The 23,209-nt window shown below is 46.1% G+C and overlaps 1 protein-coding gene across 1 annotated transcript in view; it reads right to left on the bottom strand.

The window, feature by feature from the left end:
• LOC138575495 (phospholipid-transporting ATPase IC-like) overlaps window positions 1-22,665 on the bottom strand; it is a 106,400-nt gene extending 83,735 nt beyond the window's left edge. The window contains exon 1 of the mRNA XM_069649488.1: window positions 22,513-22,665. The gene's annotated coding sequence lies outside the window, so the exon portion shown is untranslated. The remainder of the gene's footprint in view (window positions 1-22,512) is intronic.
• Window positions 22,666-23,209: the final 544 nt, after the last annotated feature.

Below are 23,209 nucleotides of genomic sequence, written 5' to 3'. Positions count from 1 at the left end.
GTATATAGTAGGTCATGACAGTACAGTAGTCGACGTATGGCACCCCTTTTTCTAATTAGGAACTACTATTGCCTTGTCCATATATTTTTGGGGTTTTCTCTACATTGTTAAATGCGGCCATAGCCTCTGACCACCAGCCGGGTGACCCTCTTCAGCCGACTTGAGGTTCAGACAGCTTGGCAACATGAAGTTAATACTGACTGAATTTTCAGTCTGGTTTTATATTGGCACTTTGTTTCACTATGCACTTTATCCTACAACAATATTTTGCTATTTAGAGATGAACTCGTAACAAAATTTAAAATTTAATATGTATATTTTAAGCAAATGGAATTTAAATAAAATATTCATGTTTTTCAATTATTGTTTGGTTTATATGGCCTGATCTGTGATTCCGAATCCCGGGGGCCCCCTCTCTCCCCAACCCATTGCCGGTCACCACTTTAACTTGAATTTTGTTTCCGCTGACACACTCTCTGTTCACTGAATTAAGGTATGCCTCCATGTTGTCCTTGATTTGTAGACTTTCGTCCTCGAGACAGTTTTCTCTGGCACAATCATGCAAGTCAGCCAGACCTTGCGCGAGGGGACTCTTCTTGTTTTGGCCATATCTGACCTCCACAGGAAAGCCTTGCATTGACAGAATCCAGGAAGTAATTCGGGAATTACTCACATTTCCGGCCCGGATTCTATCACTTTGGAGATATTGCAGAGGCTGGTTTGGAGTCTCGACTATGATGTGTTCCCCCTGGATAAACGGGCAGTAATTCTTCAATGACCACACCGTTGCCAGGAGTGCCTTCTCACAATCGTTGAATTTTTCCTCCACAGAGGATAAAGTTTTGCTCGCATAGGAGATTACTTTATTGACCTTGTCATGCTTTTGGTATAATACTGCCGTCAAGCACGTATTAGAGAACCCCGTCTCCAGGAAGAACTCCTTGTTTCTGACAGGGTAAGCTAGGCAAGGCGCTTGTGAGAGGCTTCTCTTGAGTTGTTTTACCGCCTCGGCTTGTTCTGGACCCCATTCCCACTTGACCCCCCCCTTCAGGAGATGAATCAGGGGTCTGGTGATTTCTGCGTAGCCCTCAATGAACTTTCTGCTGTAATTAGTCAGTCCAAGGAGGCTCCTTAGTTCCCGCAGAGTTGTGGGGTCTTTCAGTTTCTGAAGTGCTTCCACTTTCTTTTCCTGGGGACAGAGACCCTGAGGAGTAATCTCATGCCCCAAGAAATTAACACGGGTTCTACACCACTGTGCTTTCTGAAAGGAAAGTTTTGCTCCGGCGGCCCTCAACTGCGTCAGAACATAACGGATCTCCGCTATGTGTTCCTCCACAGATGAACTTTTGATGAGGACATCATCTACATAAGCCAGGTTACCCCTCGCACCCAGGTCGGGCATGGCCTTATGTAGGAAAATATTGAACTCATTACCGGAGTTAAGGTATCCGAAGGGAGTCCTGGTCCATGTATACTGCTGGCCCCCAAAGGTAAAAGCCAGCTTGTATTGGTCCTCCCTACTGACCGGCACGGTCCAGTATCCATTGGTCAGGTCTATTGCAGTGAATACCTGTGACCCCTGGATCTGGGCCAGCCCTTGGTCAATGTAGGGCAGAGGCCATCGGGAAGTATGGACCCGTTTGTTGAGCTCCCTGAGGGCGGCGCAGAGTCTCCACTGGCCGTTTGGCTTCAATATTCCCAGCACCGGATTATTGAAGGTGCTGTGGACTGGACGGATTATTCCCCGGGACTCAAGGTTCTTAATTATTTCAGTAAGGGACTCCATTGATGCGAGAGGCAAGCGATATTGCTTCACAAACAAGGGAGTCATGCCAGGGTCCGTGGGGATTGTTGTTGTGTGGATGTCAGTGCGACCACAGTCATATGAGTCTACCGCAAAGAGATCTTGGAAATCCAAGAAAACTTGTTTCAACTTTTGCTTTTGTTCCAGAGTCACACAGGCATCAGCTAGGTTGACTCTCTCTTCCACCATCTGCCTGAAGCCTGGAAAGACTTCTGGTTTGGCTATTTCAGCGGCCTCCTCCAGCTGGGTGGAGAAGTCCCTGGTCAGAGTGCTGATTTGGACTGGAGGCTTCAGGTGGGAAAGGCAGCCCTCATGGACTTGGAAAATCACCTCATCCCTCCTGAAGTCACAAGTCACATCTTCCTTACCATAAGGGCAAGAAGTGTACACCAGGAAGTTCCCCCCATGCCGGGTAAAAATCCTGTCTGGTGTTGTATTGTCCTCACTGTCACTGTCAAAACAGTCCTTGGGGATTGGTCGTAACAGTTCATTACCTAAATCGATGGAAAAATGTCGGTCATCAACCGCCATTCCAATAATGGTGCCTGCGGCTAGAGTAATACTCTTTAAGTCGCTGTTATCCACCTCTATTAGAATGGTGTCATGTTCTATGTTGACTAATGGAGTTGGGTTTACCCCCAACCCTTGCTGTTGGAGAGAAGCGTTTAGATGTATGTAAGCATCAGGGTTTTGCAAATATTGTCCTCTTTTAACTTTCACTTCCAGGGAGAATTGTCGGGTCCTTTCTGGGATGGTGACTTCCTCTTTGATCTGAATTTCAACTGCATAAGGTAGCAATTGAGCTGAGCGAAATGCTTTTTCTGGATCATCAAAGCCCATGGGATTATCCGCTAATCGGGACCAAGCTTTGAAGTTTATTAGGTCCAAACTAATGGCAAAGCGATTTAGAATGTCACTGCCTAAGTAAAAGGCGGCAGGGACGTCTCGCACGACCCAACAATTGTGGACAATGCTCTTTTTGCCAATGGAGATTTTGAGCATACACCTGCTTGGCAGGAGATGTTTGGAATTAGGTGCTTCCAGGTCCATTTCCCATTTGTCTATCAGTTTGAAGGTGGGTATGGCTGGATCTTTTGGGAGTTGGCGAAACATGGCTTCGCTGATGAAGCTCTTACCATTGTTCACGCACACTCGAGCGAGAACAGAGTCCTTCCCCTCATTTAACTGAACAGGGATGAACAACTGCTCTCCAATTTGCTGAATATCAGCCAGGCTCTGAGCTGATTTCACATCTTTGTGGACTATAGGAGTGGGAGTTTCTGATTGTGGATTAGTATAGAATTTCAGAGTGTTTCCTTCCAGCGTGGAATACCACTTTAAACTGGAAGGGAGGTTGATTTTCAGAAATAGAGAGGACCCCCCATCACCAGTCTGTTGTCCTACTGCTATTACTGTCACGTCTGGAATTTGGCTATTCTGGAAGTGAAATTCTACTTGGTCAGATTTTTGTTCAACCATGTGGCAGGTGCCGTTTAAACTAACATGGTTGACACTCTGTTTTAATTTTATTGGTCGGCTAGTCTGGGTCCAGAGGACCTTGTTTACGCAATCTATTAGGGGTGACAACCTTCTCAGGTGGTCATTCCCTAGTAAACAAGGGGTGCCCTCTGGAGTCACCACTATGACCGGGTGTTTCAACTTGTGTCGCCCAATTTTAATGTCCAAATCTGCCGTACCCTCGACGGGAATTTCCTTCCCGTCAAAGTTCTGGAGTTGTCCAGGAAGTGAGGTGAGAGGAATTTGGTAATTCCCTCCCCTTCCTGCATTCAGTTCATCAAAGGCACTTCTGGACAGAAGGGTAGCTTTAGATCCCGTGTCCACCAGTGCCAAAATTGTACCCTGTACTTGTACCGGGGCATAGTATCTTCCCTCCTTCTCCTCAAGGGGGCACAGATAATGCACATTTTTGGACAACTGGTGGGCTAACTTTCTGGTTTTGGACATTGCTAGAGAAGAGATTTGGGCAGAATTCTGTGGAGAGCCTTGGGAATCTGAAAGAAAAAATTGGCAACTGGAGATCAGAGCCATTGTGGGTTCCCCTGGCTCCGGTTCCGGGCCGCCCCCCCCCTTTTTGGAGGCAGTCACCAGGATGGGTTTGAACCAGGGGATTTTCTTGCTGTTGGTTCTGGGATGAGATGGTGGGCGGCGGAAGCTCAGTCTCCACATCTCCCCAGTCTGGATTTGCATCCCTAGGGACCGATTTTTCTTTGGGAGGAGTTCCCCCTCTCTGAAGGAGAAGATCCTTTTCCCAGGATCCTCTAAGGATCCCTCTCCCTCAAATTGGAAGATCTGTACCTCCTCCTCAAACTGAGTCTGTTTGGGTCTTTTGTTTCTCCTACCCCCCCTCTGCTCCTTAGGAGGCAGGCTTTCAGGGGCAAGAGATTTTGTTTCCGGTTCCTGGGTTTCCAGGGGCTGTTTACAAGTGAGGAAGGAAGCTTCCTCCAAGGCTTTACACCCCCCTTCCCTTTGTGCCTCCTCCCTGGGAACCGGTGAGTTATCGGGGTGCTGCGCCGTCATTGTTCTGGAGCACCAGGTCCAGAGTTGGGTGCGTTCTGCGCCGGCATGCCGATCTGAGGGTTCTGCTGAGCCCTCAGTATGTGACCCAGATCCCGCGCCATGTTCTGAACCTGCCGCTCTAACTGGGAAACCCGCTCAGGCTGATACGGGGCTCTATTTTCTCCCCTGGGCTGATCCCGGGAAGGGTAGCTATCCCTTCTCTGGTAGTACCCCTGGTTGGGAAGATTTGGATACCCCTCCACCCTTGGCCTCCCCTCTCCCTGATTCGGTTGCCTGGGCTCAGGGAATTGGGGAAAGAAGGGTGGAGGATTTTGGGGCTGGAAATTGGGTGGATACCTGGGGAAGAAGTTCTGCCCAGGGTTTGGTGAGTTTCTGCCCTCCTGTGAGAAGTTGGGAGGGAAGTTCTCTGGGTTAGGTGCTTGGCTGGATCCCCCCCCTTGGGCTGGAGGAGTCCACACATAACCCAGGATGGGTCTGTTTCCCTTGTACCGGGGGCTTACATAACAGGAGAGCAAGGGACCCCATTTGTGGGGCTGCCTCCCTGGCTCCCTGTCTGTGACTGGCCCGAGGACCTTCTGGGCCTAGCATTATTAGGTGCAGGTAGGTTTTTAGGCCCCCCCATCTCCAACTCTAAAACGGGGGTGACCTTTACCTCTGCCACCTTGGCAGCAGCAGGGGTGTTGTTGGCTTTGGGGTTTTTGGGCGCATTATTTTTATTTTCTATTGGCTTCTGCACCTCATAGATCCGGGTCGCCTGTTCAATGACCCAGTCTAAAGATCTTTTCTCATGAAAATCCCTCACGAGCTGGGTCATTATGTATTTGGGCAAGGCATGGAAAAACTTATTAATAAATTCTCTGCTATCCGTGCGCACCCTTCTTGTGGTCTGTGCAAAAGCACGCTTTAACTCCTGCACAAACTCTTGTGGGGCCTGATCCTCCCCACATTGTAAATTGTAGGCTGCCTTGCGAGCCTCTTGAGGATTTCTATGAGTAGAAAAATGTTTCAAGATGGCCGCCTTATAGGTGGACCATCTTAAATGATTTTGGTCCTCCAGCCCCGCAAAGAAACTGGAGTATTCCCGGGAGAAGGTCCACTTTACATATTGAATACAGCTTTGGCTGTCCTTCAAATGGAAAGTCTCCATCATTTGCTCAAACAACTCTAAGTGCTCCCAAACAGAATACTTGGCGTTCTTATGATAAGGCGTGATGACGCTCCTGATTGCCTTAATCTGCTTTAAGGGGTCCTTAAGCAAGGCCCTTTTTGTCTTATTGGCCCTTTTGGTCCGGGTAACCCTGGTCCATTCATCTTCTGACTCAGAGGCACTGCTCCCAGAGGTTCCCGTCTGTTCTTCCAGGTTTTCCCAGATTCTGCGAGCCTGGGAATGGCTGGCAGAATGTGGGGACCTGGTCTCCTGTGTCCTGTACCGCTCAGAGGAGTCTTCAGATCCCTCCTTGCTGCCAGGATTTGATGGGTACCCCCCCCCCACTGACCTAACTGGGCAGAGGTTTTCAGGATGCCCTTAATGGGCCTACTCTCCTGGGGTTCCCCATCAAATTGCACTGTGCTTGGGTGCCCATACCCGGATGCCCGCCCCTCCATTCCTGGGTGGTACTGGCCTATGAGCCCCATGCTTCTGGCTGGATAGTAATCTGCCATCCCTGTGGCCCTGTGCTCATGTGCGCCAGGGGACATGGGGGTGGCAGAGTCCAGGGACTGAGAGAGATAAAGGCCTCTGGTACTAGGGCTCCTGGGGTTATGCTCAGGAGTTTCTCTTTCCCAGCGAACCTCATCTCTATCCGCCCCTGCTCCCTGTTGCAATGCAAGAGCCTGCGCCTTCAGTTCCTCAGTTAAGGCCTTACTAGACTCTATCAGTCTCTCCTGCATCGCTACCTGTTGTTGGAGCCTATCATTGTGCTGGCAGAGAGCCTCATTCTCTCTCTGCGTTTCCTGATTGGTCCTGGAGCACTGGGCCAGTCTTTGCTGCAGGAGGGTTACCTCCTGAGCTGTGTCCCTATTGGCCTGCTCCTTTCTTGCCAGAGCATCCTCCACCTTCCTGGTGTGCTCTAACAAGTTATGGTGTTCTTTTTGGAGGTCACCCAGCCCCTGGAGGGCCAAGTGATTTTGTTCTGTTTTTCTTTTTAAATGGCAGACTTCCTGGCCTAAGGCGTCTCTTTCCTGACTAAGAGCCTGCATTTGTGCCGCCAGGTCGTCCCTCTGCCTTTGAAAGGCACCAGCTTTCTGGCGTTCTTCATCAAACTCTGCCTGGGTATCCAGGTCTTTCAAAATCAGCTTGTTGCTCTCTGCCTTCACTCTATCTAGATGACTTTGCAGGGTGGCTACCTGCTCCGTGCATGCCCTGTTAAAGTCTAATTGTTGCTCCAGCTTTTTCTGGCTCTGCAGTAAGGAGTCCAAACTGTCTTGGTGCTCCTTCTGCAGGGCCAGAAGTCTAGTATCCTGGTCAGCCTTTTTTTGTTGCAGGATGTCCATATCCTCTTTTATTTTAATGATATACTGCCTACTATCATTTTCTGACTCCTGGCTCCTCTGCAGCCTCTGCTCAGAAGAGTCCAGATCAGATTGGGCCTTCTCTAACGCCATCTGTCGCTTATTCGCCAGATCTTGGCTTTCAGTACATTTATCCTGCATGTCTCCCATATATAGGTACAGGTATGCGGCTATCCTAACCATCTTGTCTTGTTCATCCTTAGCTTTAGGAGCCATGTATAGTTCACTCAGGGCCACATGTAGGGGACCCTGATCTCCCCATATATCTGACCCTGTTTCAGTGACCTGCTGCGTGATGGCCTGCAACCAGACCATGCGGTCCTGGTGAGTCCACTCACCTCTCACAAATAACTTATGTAAGAAGTGCTCTCTGGCTATTTTCATGTCTACTAAGGTCGTCATTCTAGAGATTGGTCTCTGTCCTGACTTACAGAAGTTTGTATTTTATTTTTGCAAAACAGACCTTTTCCTTAGAGCGTTCCTTTGAGGAGTGCTTTACAGTGTAACACAGCGTGTGATCCGACCGGATATGGGTATCTGGTCAGCTGGCACGCTGTATTAATCTGCACAAGTGATAGATCTAATCCAAACGTCTGGCACGAGCCCTCAATTTGTAAGAGGATTCAATTCAACACTACAGCTAAGTCAATGCCTAGTCTGGGATACTGAATGGAAACCCTTATTGATATATCTTTATGTCCAGTTCATGCGTTCTGGATGACTACCCCTATATAACACCCCTCTCTTGGAATCCCCCTGACCCCACTGAGCCAAGAAGTAGTTCTGTTTTGCAAGTTAAAAGGTTTATTTGATAATTTAAACAATAGATATATATATCACACTTTATAATAATTTAATAATTGAATATCACACCTAATCTGAGCAGTAATCAATAATGGATAGTCTGGCACTAGCACACTTGTGAATAGGAACAGAAGAATAAGGTGGTAGCGAATGCTTTATATAAGTTCAGATGGATATAATGTTGAATGAAAATGCAATACAGAAAATACTCAATATGATTTCAACAAAACAATGTAATCACTTTTCTCTGGCAATCCCCTCCTCCCTTTATGCAATGCAAGGAAATGGAAGGTAAGCACACAGTTCTCAGAAATGCAATCAAATGTAATTCAGTTCACCCCAGCAAGCTTAGACTACAGAAGTTTGAGACACAGGCCCAAAATGCTTTTATATGTGCTGGCAATGAAGTGAAAAATATGCTAAAATGCTTTTAATTCCCTCTAGAGGTTCAGGTTGAGGATTAGTTGGTTTAAATTAGTTCAGGCTTACTTTAGCAATGTTCTAGGAATGATTGGCAGGTTGCAAATGACATTCTAACAGTTCTAGCAAGAAGCTGCTGTTTTCACACGTGGAGGAATTTTCAAATTGCGGTAAAATTCACGCGTGCGTTTTTCGCGATTGCGGCAAAAGTGTATGGAATAGGAATGTGGTTCTAGGTTCGTTGAAAAGCCAAGAGTCCCAGCTTTCAGAGGAAAGTTACTGCAAGTCTCTAAGACAAACGGTCACGGAGATATGAGCGATATGGTAAAGGTCGTTTTTCAGATTTGAAATTTTTAAGTTCAAAGTGACAAGTGACAGCTAGCAACAAGAAATGACAGGTGACAGCTTTGCAAATGACAGGTGACAGTTAGGAGGCAGTTCTACTTAGATTAAAATAGCTTGGATTAGATTATTTTAACTAAGAGATTGGTTCTGAACAGTTCTGCTAGGTACTCACAATATATTTAGAAATAGAATGGGCCTCGCCACGGATCTGGTCAGGTTTTAGACTGGACTCTGGTCTTGTCTGGGTCTCTTCACAGTGATCTGGGTCAGCTCTCTGGTTCTGCTAACAGTGGTCTGGGTCAGCTCTGCTCTCTCTGGGTACAGCACTGCTTCTGGATCTTTCTGCACAGCTTTCTCTGGAGATTGATGGATTTGAAGTCTGGATCTCTGGATGTGGTATGGTCCGGCAGCATGCTCCGCAGCAAATGGAATTGAATGTCCCTATCTGACCTGACTGTCTGCTTTTATGTGTTTTGAAAATGGGTGGAAAGGCTAGCTTCCTAGGCCCTACCCCTCTCCACTTGTCATTGGCCACTTCCTCCTCTTCCCCTTGATTGGGGGAATGAAATGAAGTGTCATCATGATGAGGTCTGTTTATGATACAGAGAATCCACCCCTGTCAACTTTACACACAATCTATATTTGCCCAAAAAACATATTTGCACAGGTACACATTTGTTTAAAATTACATGCACCCATCACATATTACAGGAGGTATACCCTGTCCAAATCTGCTCTTCCTGGGAGCTTGCATTCAGAAATGGTAACATTTGCACTTTTTAATCAGGTTACCAATATCAGATTCTTACTCAAATTTACCCAAATGTGTGCAAGGCATGCAGGCATTAATTGATGAAGTATCAGACTTTTCACATGCAGACATTTTAAGTAATACCCTCTTAACTGCTAGCTTGCCCCCAGATCATGCCACCGGTTCTAAAAACCTCTTAAAATGTGGGCAGAAAAATCACAAGAATTATGGTATCATTTAAATAATTATGACAAGTCCGTACTATGAGTTATTCATCTTTTTCTAAGACCATATTCTGGCTACAGGGGTGTGTCTTTTCAGGTCACATGGTACAGAAACCAGTCTTTCCACTTTCTTCAAGCTCAGCCTCTGTCTCCAGTTTCTGCCAAGAGGAAGCCATTTTTATTACCCCTGCAATAAACCATCTGCCTGGGCCCTGGAAGGCCCATTGTTCAAGAGGAAGCCATTTATGGCCACTTCCATAAACCCTCTGCCTGGGTCCTATGTTTAGTCTCTAGCAGTCCCTTGGTAATCCAATCAGAGAAGTGTCATATCCCTTTTGGTGGGAGCAGCAAAAGGCAGGTAGGCCTGGGAACACAGCTGTTGTGCAAGTCTCAACTCCTGTCGGGGGTAGCTGGTGGGCAGAATTCAGTTCCTTAAGCCAGGCCCCAGCTAATGTCACTTTTAGTTACCCAGTTTTCTGCATTCAAATAAAACTAACCATTTTACATATGCAGCTAGAATGCTGATTCTAAGTTTAAAACTATGACATTTAAACAATTGCAACCTATGTGACACTCAAAAGTAGGTCACTCATTTCTTTTAAACATTTAGATTTTTAGTGTCTTTCAGTCCAAATGTACTTAAACTGCTGAAATCCACAGCTCAGCCAGTCTTGTTATAAACCTTCAAGTCACTTGATATATATAACTTTACATTGTATCCACCTCTCAGTAAGTCTTTCTTTGGCCTGCTTTGGGTTCATTTATTCAGTTTTACAGAAAAAAGAAAAAGTCTGGTGTTGTTTTAAACCGCCGGCTTTCTGATAGTGGTGAGTACTGGTAATGCACCCATTTTTGGGATTTAAGAAAATGAATTCCCCACAATTCTAGGTTGCTTTTGGCAATCAGCATTGCCATTCCCAATGGTTTCAGACTACTGTGTGGGTAGTCCAATGGTGGTTTTAGGCAGTGCCCTTCTGTGCCCATAACATCGGCAAAATGGGTGGCAGCCTATTCTTCATGCACTTCCCTGGGCATTTTCTGGGAATCTCTGGCCATCATGATGTTTTCCATGTCAGTACTGCACAGTTTTGAGGTAGGGCTTGGATGCGTGGATAAAAACATCCCACAAGGGTGGGTGACCAAGCTGTGCATCCTGCTGCTGGTGAGTTCTGTTCCTTGTCTGTAAATCAATCCTTGTTTTAATCCTGGTGGCCCATGTTGATGATAGTGTGTGGCTTATCCTGATGTTAGGGGTATTTCCTCACGTTGTGAGGCCTGTCTAGAGTGTGCAACTTTGCCCACGCTATCAATTGTTTTCTACTGTATCTACCTCATTATAACACACCTATTTATTCATGCAGGACCTGTCAATCACTCAAATGCAGCTTAGTAGGAGCCTCTAAAACTATGCCTGCTAGAATGCTAACAGGCAGGAATTAGGACCTGTCTTTCACTTAAATATAGCTCAGTAGGAGCTCCCAAAAGGATGCTTGATAGCAAGCCAACGTGCAGGAAACAGGACAAGTCAATCACCCAGAGACAACTTAGAATGAAATCCAAAAATAATGCCGCATAGCATGCTAGCATGCAGGAAGCAGAGCCTGTCAATCACTCAGAGAGAGCTTAGGCGGAACTCCCAAAACGATGCCTAATAGCAGGCTAGCAATCAGAAAAAAGTGCCTGTCGAGCAACCCAGTAGGAGCTCCCAAAATGATGCCTGACAGCATGCCTGTGTGCAGGAAGCAGCGTGTGCCATTTACTCAGTGACAGCCTAAAAGGCGCTCCCAAAAGGATGCCGGATAGCACCCTAGCCTGCAGGAAGCAGGGCCTGTCAGTCACTCAGAGACAGCTAAGAAAGAGTTTCCAAAACAATGCCTGAGAGCATGCAGGAAGCAGGTCCTGTTGATTACTAAAAGGCAGCTTAGTAGGAGCTCCCAAAAGGCTGCCTGAAGCATGCTAGCATTCAGGAAGCAGGGCCTGTCATTCACTCAGAGACAGCTTAGAAGGTGGTCCCAAAACAATGCCGGAGAGCGTGCTAGCCTGAAGGAAGCAAAGCTTGTCAATCATATTTAGAGAAAGCTTAGATGGAGCTCCCAAAACGATGCCTGATAGCAGGCTAGCAAGCAGGAAGCAGGACCTTTCAAACACTTAGGGAAAGCTTAGAATGAGCTCCCAAAATGATGCCAGATAGCATGCTAGCGTCCAAGAAGTAGGGCCTGTCAATCACTCAAAGGCAGCCTAGTAGGAGCTCCTAAAATAATGCCAGACAGCATGCAGGAAGCAGGTCCTGTTGATCACTAAAAGGCAGCTTAGTAGGTAGGAGCTTACAGAAGGCTGCCTGATAGCATGCTAATGTGAAGGAAGCAGGGCCTGTCATTAACTTAAAGGCAGCTTAGTAGGAGCTCCTAAAACAATGTCTGATAGTACGCTAGCGTGAAGGAAATGCAGCCTGTCAATCACTCAGACACAGTTTAGTAGGAGCTCCCAAAAGATGCCTGATCACTTGCTGGCATGCAGGAAGCAGGGCCTGTCTTTCTATTATTGGCAGTTTAGTAGGTGCTCCCAAATGCATGCCTGATAGCATGCTAATGTGCAGGAATTAGGACTTGTCTTTCACTTAAAGATAGCTCAGTAGGAGCTCCCAGAAGGATGCTTGATGGCATGCCAATGTGCAGGAAGCAGGACATGTCAATCACCCATAGACAACTTAGAATGAAATCCAAAAATAATTCTCCATAGCATGCTAGCATGCAGGAAGCAGGGCCTGTCAATCGCTCAGAGACAGTTTAGTAAGACCTTCCAAAAGGGGGCCTGATCGTTTGCTAGCAGGCAGGAAGCATAGCCTGTTTTTCACTCAAATGCAGCTTGGTAGAAGCCTCTAAAGCTATGCCTGGTAGCATGCTAACGTGTAGGAATTAGGACCTGTCTTTCACTTAAAGATAGCTCAGTAGGAGCTCCCAAAAGGATGCTTGATAGCAAGCCATCGTGCAGGAAACAGGACATGTCAATCACCCAGAGACAACTTAGAATGAAATCCAAAAATAATGCCGCATAGCATGCTAGCATGCAGGAAGCAGGGCCTGTCAATCACTCAGAGACAGCTTATGCAGAGCTCCCACAACGATGCCTGATAGCAGGCTAGCAATCAGAAAGAAGGGCCTGTCCAGCAACCTCTTAGGAGCTCCCAAAATGATGCCTGACAGCATGCCTGTATGCAGGAAGCAGGGTGTGCCATTCACTCAGTGACAGCTTAGAAGGTGCTCCCAAAATGATGCCAGATAGCATCCTAGCCTGCAGGAAGCAGGGCCTGTCAGTCAGCGATAGCTTAGAAGGAGTTTCCATAACAATGCCTGAGAGCATGCAGGAAGCAGGTCCTGTTGATTACGAAAAGGCAGCTTAGTAGGAGCTCCCAAAAGGCTGCCTGATGCATGCTAGCGTTCAGGAAGCAGGTCCTGTCACTCGCTCAGAGACAGCTTAGAAGGAGCTCCCAAAACGATGCCGGATAGCAAGCTAGCATGAAGGAAGCATGGCTTGTCATTCACTCAGAGACAGCTTATGCAGAGCTCCCAAAACGATGCCTGATAGCATGCTAGCATGAAGGAAGCATGGCTTGTCATTCACTCAGAGACAGCTTATGCAGAGCTCCCAAAACGATGCCTGATAGCATGCTAGTAAGCATAAAGAAGGGCCTGTCGAGCACTTAAAGGCCGTTTAAAAGGAAGCATGATAGGATGCTAATGTGCAGAAAGCAGGGCCTGTCAATCACTCAAAGCAGCTTAGTAAGAGTTTCCAAAAGGGTGCCTGATCGTTTGCTAGCATGCAGAAAGCATAGCATGTTTTTCACTCAAATGCAGCTTATTAGGAGCCTCTAAAACGATGCCGATAGCATGCTAACGTGCAGGAATCAGGGCCTGTCTTTCACTTAAAGATAGCTTAGTAGGAGCCCCTAAAAGACTGCTTGATAGCGTGTCAATGTGCAGGAAGCAGAGTCTGTCAATCACTCAAAGCAGCTTAACACGCGCTACCAAATCATGACTGATAGATAGCATGTTAGCGTGCAGGATGCAGGGCCTGTCATTCACTTAAAGGCAGCTTAGTAGGAACTCCAAAAACAATGCCTGATAGCACGCTAGCGTTCAGGAAGTATGGCCTGTCATTTACTCAGAGACAGTTTAGCAGGACCTATCAAAACAATGCCAGAGAGCATGCTAGTATGCAGGAATCAGGGCCTGTCAATCACTCAAAGGCAGCCTAGTAGGCACTCCCAAAACGATGCCTGACAGCATGCTTGCATGCAGGAAGTAGGGCCGGTCATTCACTCAGAAATAGCATAGAACGAGCTCGGAAAATGATACCGGATTGCATGCTAGCCTGCAGGAAGCAGGGCCTGTCTTTCTCTTAATGGCATCTTAGTAGATGCTCCCAAAAGCATGCCTGATCGCATGCTAACATGCACGAAGCAGGACCTTTCAAACACTTGGGGACAGCTTAGAAGGAGCTCCCAAAAGGATGCCAGATACCATGCTAGCGTCCAAGAAGTAGGGCCTGTCAATCACTCAAAGGCAGCCTAGTAGGAGCTCCCAAAACGATGCCTGACACCATGCTTGCATGCAGGATGTAGGACCTGTCAATCACTCAGAGACTGCTTAGACGGAGTTCCCAAAACAATGCCTGATAACATTCAGGAAGAAGGTCATGCTGATCACTAAAAGGCAGCTTAGTAGGAGCTTCCAGAAGGATGCCTGATCGCTCGCTAGCATGCAGGAATTAGAGCCTGTCTTTCATTCAAAGGCATCTTAGTAGGAGCTCCCAAATATGCTTGAAAGCATGCAGAACGCAGAACCTGGCTGTCAGTCACTCAGAGACAGCTTAAAAAAAGAGCTCCCAAAACGATGCCTGATAGCATGCTAATGTGCAGCAAGCGGGGCCTGTCAACCACTCAGAGACAGCTTAGTAAGAGCTTCCAAAAGGATGCCTGATTGTTTGCTAGTCTGCAGGAAGTCGAGCCACTTTTTCACTCAAATGCAGCTTGGTAGGAGCCTCCAAAACGATGCCTGATAGCATGTTAACTTGAAGGAAGTAGGGCATTTCTTCCACTTAAAGAAAGCTTATTAAGAGCTCCAAAAAGAATGCTTGATAGCCTGATATGATATGATATGGCATTTATAACGCGTCTATACACAAGCGTTTCAAGGTGCGACGAGGCAAGGGAGGGGAACAAAGGGAGGACAGACAATGATCCTACTAGGCCAGGTGTCATTCAGATCGCGCAAGTGCGTGGGAGGGGGGCAGGGAAAGTGCAGTACATGGCGAGATAATAATAATTAGTAGCGGCCAGCATGTGGCAAGTGCATGGGTAAGTGTACACATCAGGTGTCAAGGGCTGAGAGGGTAACAGTAGGGATACAGAGACAGTCCCCAAGTGTGGGGGTTGCCAGGTGGGCTGTGCAGGTGTGGAACGCTGGCGGGGGAGGACCTGGTCCCGAGATCAGAGGGTGTCCAGGTAGCCAGTGCAGTGTCCAGTTACACTGCGAGGTCAGCATAGGAGGGGAGGAGAAAAAGCAGAAGCAAAGAGAAAGGTTTTAAGGAGCTTCCGGAACCGTAGATGGTTCTCCTCAAGTTTAAGGGAGGCAGGGAGGCTGTTCCAGAGGGAAGTACCAGCCGAGTAAAGAGATCTACTACCAACTCGTTGCTTGGAGAAGCGACTGAGCCTGAGGGAGTTGGAGGCGGATGAGCAATGAGCTTGAGAAGGGAGATATTTAGGAAGTGAGAGTTGAAGGTATTGAGGCCCCAGGCCCCAGAAAGCTTTGTGGATGATGCAGAGGGTTTTGAACTTAATCCTTGCAGCCACTGGTCGCCAGTACAGAGATTTCAGTCCTGGGGAGATACAATCCCTGGGTTTGAGGCCAAGGACAAGTCTTGCAGTCCTGTTCTGGATAAGTTGCAGAGGTTGGAGAGTAGAAGCAGGCAGATTTAGAAAGCGGCTGTTGGAATAGTCCAGCCTAGAGAGAACCAGAGCTCTGGAGACAGTGAGCTTCTGGGGGAAGGAGAGGAAAGGAAGAATACCTCTAAGGAGGTGCAGCTTGTAGTGTGACTTCTTAGAAACATCAGAGATGTGAGGAGAGAAGGAGAGAGTGGAGTCGAAGATGACCCCAAGGTTCTTAGCCTTGCAGGTGGGAGCATGAAGAGGGCCAAGAGAGGCCGCCCAGAGAGCTGCAGGGAAGGAGGGAGCGGGTTTGCCGATGAGGAGAAACTCAGTATTACTGTCATTAAGGCAGAGGTCATTGGCAGCACACCACTCCTGTATAGCAGACAGACAGTCATAGATGAGAGAGGGAGAGGAGGAGGCCGAGGGTAGCCTGAAAATTAGCTGTGTGTCATCTGCATAGCACTGAAAGTTGGGGCAGAGAGTGGCGATGCAGTGGGCAAGGAGTGCCAGGAATTGGTTGAACAGCCAGGGAGAGAGGTTAGACCCCTGGGGGACACCACAGGTAGAGAAAAAGATAGCGTAGAGGAAGGACCCAAGTTGGACCTGGGAGGGTCGGTCAGAGAGGAAAGAAGTCAACCAAGCCAGAGCCTGACCAGTGATACCCAGGTTATCACAGAGACAGTTGAGCAGGATGGCATGGTTGACAGTGTCAAAGGCAGAAGAGAGATCAAGCAAGATGAGGACACAGGGGGTGTTAGACTGGTAAAACAGTGGCTAAGGAAGAAAAGATGCTAACCATACTTTTAAGAATAGTGCATCACACGTTCAAGATCAGTAAGAACTGTTGTAACTGTTCACTCTTAGAATTACAGTTACCAACCAACTTAAAAAAGTAAGTAAAACTCTTGATTTCTTTTCTACGCAGAAGTCCCAATCCCTTCAAAGTCTTTCCCTTATTCTTGGAGCATGAGTGTTCTCAGTGGCAGAAGGGGGGTCACTAGGACTAGTGACCAACAGGCAGTGTTAGAATAAGTTCTTTAGTAGCAAAAGTCAGAGTCCTTAGGAAAACTGGGCAAACAGGTGAGTACTTTACTTCTAGGGTTAGTAGACGGACCAGGGGCTTCACAGAAGACACCCCAGCAGGATTCTAGCAGTGGGACTGGGTACACTGGATGAGGGACCTCCCAATCACAGAAGACACCCAAAGCTACACAGAAATCCCAACAGGCTTTAGGTAAGCATATACCCAAGCCAACACAGTACCTCAGCAATGAAGAAGAGATTGCAACAGGAGAACTTCAGGGACAGCAGCCAAATACCCGGCCAGTGGATTTGTTGTCCTGGAGACTGAACACAAGACCTCAGAAGGGACTTTGCAGCAGGGATCGATGAAGAAGGCTCTAGGCAAGATTTCCCTCATGGCTGAATGTGGTTCTGCGGATTTGGCACATTTTCAAGGAGCACATAAGAAGACAGCAAATCGCGGTTGAATTCTCGTCGTTTAAAAGGTCCAGCACTCTTGTGAGGGGACTTTTCAGACTCAATCCGTGTCTCTGGAGGAACACCAGGATTCCCATGAAGTTTCAGCAAGATTCGGAATTCAGAAGACCGTGCACCGCACAGTGGCTAGTGGTCCCATGGTATTGGGGTATTGCAAGAATACAAGGTCGCAGCAACCCGTGGAATGGCTCAAAATTTAGGTCTTCTTGAGGCTAGTGGGGTTCACTAGGCTCTGCATTCCGGTCATCGTTTTCGGAGTCCCCAGGTCGATTGGCAGGAAGGGCTGCAGCAGGCTCCAGTTACACAGCAGGCCCTCCAGTCGCTGGAAATAATTCCTGCCGCTTTTCTTTCGTCATCATCTTTGGTTGTCTGTTCCAGTGGTCGACATGACTTCAGCTTCCAGGTTTCCAGTATTTATCAGGAACTACAGCACAACCTCTGCATTCTCTCTCTGCATTTTACAAGAAAGGGGCGTCCGGTTGTCCAATCAGGACAGCCAGCCCCCCACTGGGATTTGTCCCAGTTGAAGGAAGGCGTAAGACAAAGGATGAGGGAGTTTTTGACTCCTCCCCACTTCCTGTGCTTACAGACTGACTGGAGCCTGGGTGGGGTGGGGTGTCCTGGGGACTCCCGCCAAAGACAAAACTCAGACAAAGGAATTTCCCACCCGGGATGTCAGGGAAAGGAACAAGAAACGAGAAGAAACACTAAAATGGCAGAAAAAGAAGACAGGGGCCATTTTGGTAAAATGAGCATCCTTAGGTGCCTTTACTGCAGCTGTGATTACAGCCCGCGGTAAAGGTGCATCAAATTAGTAAAAGGTATCACTGCCACCAGCCATTAAAGTTTAGCTTGTCACTGTAACAGAATTGTTACAGTTTTAATGTGAAAGGGGATACCTTGTTTCTGCCCAGCACTCCACATAAGGTGGGGTGTGCTGGTTTCACAGAATAAAATGTAAAAGGGATTCGAAGATCTTTCTACCCTTGGGAACTGTAGTTCACTCAAGGTTAGCACAAGAAAGTTAAATGGGGAGCCCCTAGGGCAACCAGCAACAATAGGCACTTATTGCGAATAAGTATTTAGACATGATAACTTTAAAAAGACACTATGGAGAGTCTTAAAAATGACACCAATAAAAAGAGTTAAAGATTAGGTGAGTGTGGAAAAAGGTTCCCACTCACTGAGGTATTAATGAAAAATATCCCACTAGAAAAGAAACAGTTCTGGAGTTGAACCAGGAAAGGAAGATTTACCAGCTCTGTGGAAATCTTGCCTAACAACACCATCATGCGATTGGCCAGAGAGAACCATCTGGCCTCTGTGGTTTATAACCTATTGCTAAGGGTCAGAAAGGGAAATTTGGTATTACTTGAACAATGGTCTGCAAAACTTACTTCTGGGATGGATGAGGCAAACTGGGAAAGGTTATGCAGAAACGTGCCTCTTGTATGGCTTAATGGTGGAGAACCGGTGAGACACGTGTAATTCTTAAATAGAACATTCTGGTCACCTGTAAGGATGCATGATAGGAATATGTCAGATTATATATATATATATATATATATATATATATATATATATATATATATATATATATATATATGAGAAAAACACACAAGCCCCTGCGCGGTTGTAACACTGCAAAAAAACACCCAGTGGGCATGCGTAGAAAGTACTCCAGCACACAAGACCTAGCTATTTAAAATATCATATTTATTGTTGCTAAATACAGCACATTACAAAAAACAGAGGTGAAATCATTCGCCCCTGTGACAGCCGTAAGGTTGAACAAAACACTCACCCCACGGGTGGAAGATAGTCACGCGTTCCGCCTGAATGCTCAGGCTTCCTCAGACCTATAAAATCCAAATGCAGCATGCACATCATAGAATTTAAAAAGAAAAGCAGTTACAGAACGTCCCCACTCGTGTCACATTACGTGCAAAAACGGTCATGTGACCGCTACATCTAAACATTAGTGAAATCTGTCACATACAGTGACCTCCATATTGGAATGGTCAAAGTCCTATAGATAAGGTATATATGATGGCAAAATGCGTAAAAGTTACGCACAAGGAAATCACTTGACACCTTTGTTAGCTGCCGCAATGTGAACTACACCATGGAGATGCTCTAAACTGCTTGTTTAAAATATTATTATCAAATAACAATCGATGTGTAACAAATGAGCACAAGTGTGCCTTTTCGTAATTAGATGACTCAAAGCAGCTCAGATGGCCGCTCTCAGACATACGCCCCCACATAGGGCCAGTGTTTACAAGCCAAGGACTACAAGCACAACGGCCGCAGCCAAATCGTAAATGGGCAAATGCCCTGTTAATGGAAAGTATAGCTATAGTAGGCAATGTTCAAACAGGCAAGTGCCCTATTGCTAAATAGATGCACGGGTGGACCTGGAGTCAAGAAAAAGGATAAAAATACTTCATAATGTAACTCCTCCCAATGTGCAAATAGCAGTTCATAAATCAGTAATACAATACAAGAGGATAGCAGCCCAATGCAATAAATACACAGAAATTGGGTCCATTACAACACTGAAATGTCCAACTGTTACTCCTCCCATTGTGCAAATAGCAGTTTGTATGTCAATAACAAAGTGCAAAAGAATAGCAGCCTCATTAAATAAATAAATCAGCAGCTCGATACATAGCAGTGTGGAGATGTCTAACTCTCACTCCTCCTAATGTGCAGATAGCAATTCCTATGTCTATAATACAGTACTGTTCATACAAATATAAAGTGATTGCCTAAGGATCATCCTGTATTTCAAATTACCCCTAACCATATGTGCAAATAGCAATTTTAGAACTCTTAATGGATATCGACAAATACTTCAATAATGCCCTCATGAGGATGGTATGTAGTGCTCTCAGCAAAATACGTATCATAATTCAAGTGTGTGGACAACCCTCATCTTATTGAAAAGCTCATGTTTGCAAGAACACATCAAGTTCTGCATCTATGTTCAAGCCTTTCGGTCTCAAGGTGTCCAACTTGCAAATGAGTGTTGCTTCTAATTGCCTCAATTTCAATTCTCGGTTGCCTAATCTTTTATTAGGTGGAATATGGGGCAACCCCGTAAAGGATAGAGATTTCACATCCCCATTATGCTTTTCTTGAAAGTGGCTAGTGAGAGGGTATGTTAGATCTCCATTTTCGATGGCTCTGTAATGTTGTAGAATCCGCATCTTTAGAGGACCTATTGTGGAGCCTATATAATGAAGGCCACAAGCACATGTAATCACATATACTACATATTTTGTGGTACAGGAAATTCTATGTTTGCATTTCCAGCATTGGCCATTCACGCTTTGAAAGGGGACCTTAGACACATGATTGCACAATTTACAGTGAGCACATTTATAGAAACCAGTTCTTCCACTCTGAATCATTCCTATGTTTTCAGCTGGTTTGGTTATTACCATCCTGGGGGACAGCATGGTTTTGAGCGTGGGAGCCTTACGATAAGTGACCTGAGGGAAGTCATCAAGCACTAGCTTGAGATGAGGGTCAGTGAGCAGAACCTTCCTATGTTTGTTCATTATCATTTTGATTTCTTTAGCTTGATGGTTAAATCCTGTGATTAGCCTGATTTTGTTATCTTTCACTTTCACACTCCTAGACAACAAGGATTCTCTAGTGGGTATTTTTGCTTTCATAAAACTTTTGGAAATAACATCCTTTTCATATCCTCGTTTTATGAATCTCTGACTGATCTTTTTGGCTTTACTCATGTAGTCATCGCTATTACTGCAGGCTCTTTTCGCTCTCAAAAATTCCCCATAGGGACTACATGATTACATGAGTGAAGCCAAAAAGATCAGTCAGAGATAATATATATATATATATGCTTTTGAGTTTGTGTGTATGCCAGTATCTTTTTTTTCTGTCTTACTGTTGTTTGATTGTTGTTAATTATCTTGTATTTTTGTATTTTGTGAATAATTGTAAATATATCAAAAAAATTGACTGACCACTATTATTCTGAGGAGTTCGATGCTACAGACCATGCTCTATATCTTGGGTCTGTGATAGGGAAACCACACTGCTGCTGCACGCACACCCCTCCAGCTTATTTACCCAAGTGTAGCTATCTTCAACCATACACATGCCAATTAGACATGTGTGGTTGTCAGGGACTCAGCCAACCCCTCATATCCCTTAAGGGCGATTATGCACACATGCATACTAGCACTTCCTAACTTTCCCATAGTTTAGACTTTGGTGCCTCCGAGAGTGTTTAACCTACAGTACATTGGGACCATACCCATGGTGAAAGGCACTGTACAAATGATGACATTAAATTAAATTATTATACTATTGAGAAACTAGTTGACAGAAAGCAACCTATCAAAAAGAGTTACACATCTCCTACCTGAGATAGGAATACAGAGAATGAGTGTTTGCTTGCATGTGTGTGTGTGTGTTTAGAGAGTGGGTACATTGGTCAGGGTTGGGATATTTATATTGATATAGTATTTGATGAGAGTGAAAGTTGGGGAAGTTCTTAATGATCAATACAGAGAGCAACACATGAGAAAACAGCTTTTTAGGTATAGTGCAAGAGAGGTTATGCTTAACCATTGCAGGAACTGTTACAGAGTTCACTAAAGGGAAAAGAGGCTTGATGAGTATTTAATGCAGGAAAGGTGCTAGCGATTGTGTCAAGTGTCATAGTGATCAGTGAATAAGAAGGCAATTATTTTTTTATTTGACTTATTGAGCATTTGTTAGGTGCTTATACAAAAGAATTGTGTTTCAAAGCACCACAAGGCTAAATGGGAAAGGAAAAGGGGAAATGATAACAATGGCAAAAACAGTAAATATACAGACGTGGTCCTACTGGGCCTTGTGGCATTTGGACATGCAAGTGCAGTGAGGAGGAGTGCAGGAGATAGGGATAGAGGGGGCGAGCATTGAAGTGGACAAGTGCTGGTAGAGGGCCCGGGAGGGAAGTGCTAAGGGGAGCCAAGGAGGAGAACATCAGGCTAAATGCTGGTGCAGGCGACTCCTAAGGGTGGGATGCAGACCCGCCAAGCAGGGACCTGCAAGGCAAGTGTTGTGGGGGGAGTGTGCTGGTATCGACTGGGAAGAAGGGCCTGCAATCCTGTGAGATTCATGAGGATCAGGCCACCGGTCACCGCGGCAGTGGCGTGATTAACAGGGAAGGGAAAGGGGGTAGGTGGTAGAGAAAAGCAGAGTTTTGAGCAGTTTTGATTTTGATAACTCAAGGAGGTCCGGCTCAAGTCTGAGAGGGGCATGGAGGCTGTTGCCAAGGGAGGCACCAGACGAGGAGAGGGACCTGCCCCCACTCTCTGCTTGGAGAAGCGTTTGACAGTCAAAGAGTTGTAGTTAGAGGAGTGTTAGGCTCTAGCAGGGGGGTATTTAGGGAGGGAAAGTTGGAGGGTGCAGGGGAGAGAGGGTTTTATTGCTCTTGGAGAGGATGCTGATACTGATTGAAAAGTGAGATGGTGCTATTTTAGGAGGTAACATGAAATGGAGAGGGACAGAGTCTACCGATGGTGGTCAGGCAATATAGAAGCTAAGCTTATCCATCAAGAGATCGAGACCTATATATCAGAATCTCAAGACACTTGTGGGTCCCTGTGCACATCCGCAAACTTACACGTTCCTGCAATACATTACCATCTGAGCCACATACCCTCTTTCTTCTCCACCATCACTGTGTGACAGAGGGCCAGCAGTCGGAAAACACCCTTGCCACTGGCTCCTCTCCACTGCGGACCACATCCACCAGCACATGGTCATGAAACTTGAATTTCTTGTCTGCATATGGATTCCAGCAGAAACTCGCCTCCTGCAAAAGGTGGAGATTCACAGTGAGGGAACTCAACTAAATATGCACAGTCCTAGTGTCTCTATCCCTGACCTTCAGGAATCACCTCTCTCCTCAAACAGGTTACTGAGGTCTAGCTGGAAGTTGGGACATTGCTTAAAAATCGACTTGGTCAACCACCAACCACATTTTCTTCTCCATTAATTTCAGGATCAGCGCATGTCCATCAGAGCTTTATGATGTACATGCAACTCCATCTGAGGCAACAACGCCCCACCAACTTCATGTATATGGAACTCTATATGGGATTATATCATCCAGTCCTTATAGTGCACATTTGAATCCATCTTGGGGTTAAACAATCCAACCCTTATGGAATCCTATGAATCTCTCTAAGGTTACAGCACCCACACCTCCTGGTGTACACAAGACAACATCTGAGGCAAAATGACTCACCCCTCACAAGGAAGTTATTATCAATCAGGGGTTTTGGCACTCTCATGGTGGAAATGAAAATCCAGCTGAAGCTTCACATACCTGCCCTCATTATGAACTCGAAACT

This window comes from Ambystoma mexicanum, chromosome 1p (genome assembly GCF_040938575.1).
Source record: "Ambystoma mexicanum isolate Mex_15411 chromosome 1p, UKY_AmexF1_1, whole genome shotgun sequence".
Lineage (NCBI taxonomy): Eukaryota > Metazoa > Chordata > Amphibia > Caudata > Ambystomatidae > Ambystoma > Ambystoma mexicanum.
This window is presented reverse-complemented; position numbering and strand designations above follow the sequence as displayed.